The 4,543-nt window shown below is 48.2% G+C and overlaps 1 pseudogene across 1 annotated transcript; it reads right to left on the bottom strand.

The window, feature by feature from the left end:
• Positions 1 to 866: 866 nt before the first annotated feature.
• On the bottom strand, positions 867 to 4,181 carry LOC146756623 (uncharacterized; annotated as a pseudogene). Its single transcript, XR_014937364.1, has 3 exons — positions 3,980 to 4,181; positions 3,264 to 3,382; positions 867 to 3,206 (listed from the first exon to the last, which is right to left on the bottom strand). The product of XR_014937364.1 is annotated as an uncharacterized LOC146756623 (transcript).
• Between the last annotated feature and the right edge of the window lie 362 nt (positions 4,182 to 4,543).

The following is a 4,543-nucleotide window of genomic DNA, read 5'->3' on the forward strand; positions in this document are numbered from 1 at the left end:
CAAGGGGGGAGGGACTGCATGCTAATGGGGTCTCATGAATATAATTAATATGTATCCAAATTCCTGCAAACTATTGATTATGTATTAGTTCAGCCTATATCTGTTGCACATTTTGTCCTAACGGTGTGCAAGTAAGGTGGAGCTATCCCCCATGCACCAGGGTGCATGCGCATCACTCATTAAACATACCTGCTTTATAACTGCTTCGTGGTTATGGAGTTGGATTACGCAAGTCACAATGGCAAGTATTATGTGCTTACCATGGTGAAAGCAAACACTGGGTGGCTTGACACATACACAGTACCCATACTACCACCTGAAACACCGCACTGAATCTTGAGAAGCAAGTCCTATGGTGACATGGCACCCAAGAAAGATATGAATCTGAAAATGAGACACAATTCAAACATTTCCTTATAAAAACTGTGGGTTTATCATATCCCCTACAGTGACCAGCTTCTGGTAAAATTGAACAATGGGTTGTTGAAAGCTATGTTGAAAGCAATAGATGGTGGAACACTGAAGCACTGGGAGAAGCATTGGGCAGAAGCCACTTGGTTGGTCAGTATGAGAAGATCTGTCAATCATGAGGGTCCTAGCCAATCCAGCCCCCTGCACAATGTAGAGAGAGATAAGATCCCTGTAGTACATGTAAAGAACATGTTGGGAAAAGCTGTTTGGGTCCTTCCAGCCTCTGGAAAGGGCAAACCACTTGGTGAAATATTTTTTGCCCAGGGACCTGGGAGCACTTGGTGGGTGATGCAGAAAGATGGGCATGTTCAATATGTACCACAAAGGAATTTGATGTTTGGGCAGTGCAGTCAGTAATTCTATGTATATATATGTAAATAGACCTGTGTGTGTCATACATTTTAATTTTTGTTTATTTATATGTATTTTAAGCATATTATAGCGATGTAGAATAAGAGATGGAATGGCATGGTTTGGTAATATTTTTTCTATTGGTATTTCTCATCATATCATCATGTGGAGCACAGAGAAGAACTACACATCCCAGAGGACCTCAGTTTCAATTAGACTGTATTATATTGTGTAATCTTGCATCCCAACATCATAGTTAGTAAGGTAAGTCTTCCTCCTTAGATTGTTGCTGCTGCTCTGTTTGTTTCCCTGAGCCCAGCTCCCATCTCCCTACCCCCTTTCCCTTCCCATTTTTGGGGGGCAGGGAGCCCAAAAGACTGCTAACCCCCTGTCACGGACATAGTTTGATCTAGATAACACCGTGACACTCTCCTGTATGGATGCTTCAATTCAGAACTCCCTTCGAAGCTCTTCCCACACTCAGGACACTTTTAGGGTCTCTCTTCCGTGTGGATGCACTGATGGCACTTCAAAGCACGCCTCGTGGCAAAGGTCTTCCCACACTCAGAGCACTTATATGGTCTCACTCCTGTGTGGATGCGCTGGTGCACCTTCAATTCATAGCTCCTTTTGAAGCTCTTCCCACACACAGGACACGTATAGGGTCTCTCTCCTGTGTGGATGCGATGGTGGCAAGTGAGTTTGGAACTGTTTTCGAAGCTCTTCCCACACTCAGTGCACTTATATGGTCTCTCTGCTGTGTGGACACGATAATGGTTGGTCAGGTTGGAACTGCTTTTGAAGCTCTTCCCACATTCATTGCACTTAAATGGTCTCTCTCCTGTGTGGACACGATGGTGGTTGGTCAGGTTGAAACTCCTTTTGAAGCTCTTCCCACACTCAGTGCACTTAAATGGTCTCTCTCCTGTGTGGATGCGCTGGTGCGATTTCAATTCATAGCTGCTTCTGAAGCTCTTCCCACATTCAGTGCACATAAATGGTCTCTCTCCTGTGTGGATGCGCTGGTGCGATTTCAATTCATAGCTGCTTTTGAAGCTCTTCCCACATTCAGTGCACTTAAATGGTCTCTCTCCTGTGTGGATGCGCTGGTGTGATTTCAATTCATAGCTGCTTCTGAAGCCCTTCCCACATTCAGTGCACTTAAATGGTCTCTCTCCTGTGTGGATGCGCTGGTGCGATTTCAATTCATAGCTGCTTTTGAAGCTCTTCCCACATTCAGTGCACTTAAATGGTCTCTCTCCTGTGTGGATGCGCTGGTGCAATTTCAATTCATAGCTGCTTTTGTAGCTCTTCCCACATTCAGTGCACTTAAATGGTCTCTCTCCTGTGTGGATGCGCTGGTGCGATTTCAATTCATAGCTGCTTTTGAAGCTCTTCCCACATTCAGTGCACTTAAATGGTATCTCTCCTGTGTGGATGCGACGGTGGCGAGTGAGTTTGGAACTACTTTTGAAGCTCTTCCCACATTCAGTGCACTTAAATGGTCTCTCTCCTGTGTGGATGCGCTGGTGCGATTTCAATTCATAGCTGCTTTTGAAGCTCTTCCCACATTCAGTGCACTTAAATGGTCTCTCTCCTGTGTGGATGCGCTGGTGCAATTTCAATTCATAGCTGCTTTTGAAGCTCTTCCCACATTCAGTGCACTTAAATGGTCTCTCTCCTGTGTGGATGCGATGGTGGTAGGTGAGGTGGGAATCATATTTGAAGCACTTCCCACATTCAGTGCACTTATATGGTAGCTCTCCTGTGTGGACACGTTGGTGCCTTTTGAGTTTATAACTAACTTTGAAGTTCTTCCCACACTCAGCACACTTGTACATTCTCTCTCTTCTGTGGATACACTGCTGGGAAGTGAGGTTCCCAGTGTCCGTGAAATTCTTTCCACAATCAGAGCACTCGAAGGCTCTCTCTCCTGTGTACATGCACTGCTGGCCAGTGGGTTGGACTCTCCTTTTCATGCTCTCTGCAGAATCACAGAACTCGTAATGCCTCTTTGCTGAGTCCATGCACTGGCGGTTAGTGATGCTGGAATCTGTTTTAAAGCTTTTCTCACACTCAGTGCACGGATTCTGCTTTTTCATCTGGCACGCATCCTTGCTCCTGGTTTCCTCAGGCTGCTTTGGACCTATGGTGAAGTCCACTGGCTTCCTCAATGTCATTCCCAGATGCGTTCCCAGGGGCTTCTTGATGTGCTCACCCTGACCTTGCTGCAGGCCTTCCTGGACACCCCTTCTGATTTCTTCCACAGAGATGTGACCCCACTGTCTATCTGCTACGCAACTTCTCTGCAGAACCTCCTTTGCATTTTTGATCCCATCAGCTGCTGGATGACAGAGAAAATGCAGCAATAGCACACGGTGCCCAAAATAAAACAAAGGCAGAGAAGGCTCTTACAGCCCCAACATTCCCCTTCCCTCCACCATCTCACCTGGGATGAGGTCTCCTGGCATGGCCTCAGGGCTACGCACATCTGGGATCCAGGGATCTTCCCCACTTTCAAGCAGGGAGATCACCACGGGCTTGGGGGCTGGAAATGGAGCTTCAGGGAGAGAAACAGGGAACAAGAGAGCATTTCCCTCATTCTGGCACAGTGCCTGTTCAACAGCTCACTCTGTCTCCCTCCCCAAGGAGAAACCACCATTTGGGCCTGTATGACATCGCAACTACAGCTTCCCTTGGAGCAAAGAATGCTTTGACATCTCTGAACATTATGAAGGGGTATTTTTGCTTTCAAATTAAACTTACAACAGCTTATTTATTTTCTTACAATCTACCAGTGGTCAAGGCATCAAAATGTTGACGGCAATTGCATGGAAAATCTTAAATTCTATAGCAGTAACCAGGGAGTCATGTGTGAGCTGGAGCTGGTGGCACCATGCAACACACAACACACGGGCTGGTTTTCTCCCTCCTGGCTGATGCCTGCTTGCCAGCACTGACTCTGCGGCTTTGATCAGAGTGCCGTGCATACTAATCCCTTCTGAAACTCATGCTTCTCAGTATCTCCTTTCTTGCTGGCACTGTGGTGTTAGTCAATATGTAGCTGCATGGCCATTATCCAAGGCCCGGCTTGCAGAGGCTCATTCTGCACAGTTAAAGGTGCCCTAACGAGGAGGAAAGGCAGACAAGCTCTCACCCAGCGAGGCCACGCACTGGTACGTCTCCAGCATCACGTCCCGGTAGAGCGCTCGCTGCGCAGGGTCCAGCAGCGCCCACTCCTCCCTGCTGAAATACACGGCCACCTCCTCAAAGCTCACGGGCTCCTGCAAGCAAAGAGGCTCCTTGCTGGGAACAGACAAGGCCCAGACAAACAGCTCGCACAGAACAGAACCTCCCATCCCAGCCGCTTCTCTGTCCCCAGCACACACATGCTGCGTGAGGGCATCTCCCTCTTCCCCTGCATTCACATCCCTGGCCATTTGGCCTCTCCTGCCTGCTTCCCCAACCCCTACCTCAACTGGATGTGCTGTGGCCATTTGCTGCTCTCCTGCAGGCTGGGATGATCACGGCTGGAAGGCAGAAGTTGAACTGGAGCCTGCAGGGAGAAGAGAAATGGCAGGGGAGCTGTGAGAGAATGCAGCAGTCCCAGTCCCAGCTCAGCCCTTCTGCAGGACGCTGCCTGGCCTTGCAGAGGAAGACAATGAGCTGCAGCACAGGAAACAGTCTGGCTCAAAGAGATGAACCGTCACAAAGCTGTCTC

This window comes from Coturnix japonica, chromosome 26 (assembly GCF_054131305.1).
Source record: "Coturnix japonica strain WE chromosome 26, WE-NBRP24, whole genome shotgun sequence".
Lineage (NCBI taxonomy): Eukaryota > Metazoa > Chordata > Aves > Galliformes > Phasianidae > Coturnix > Coturnix japonica.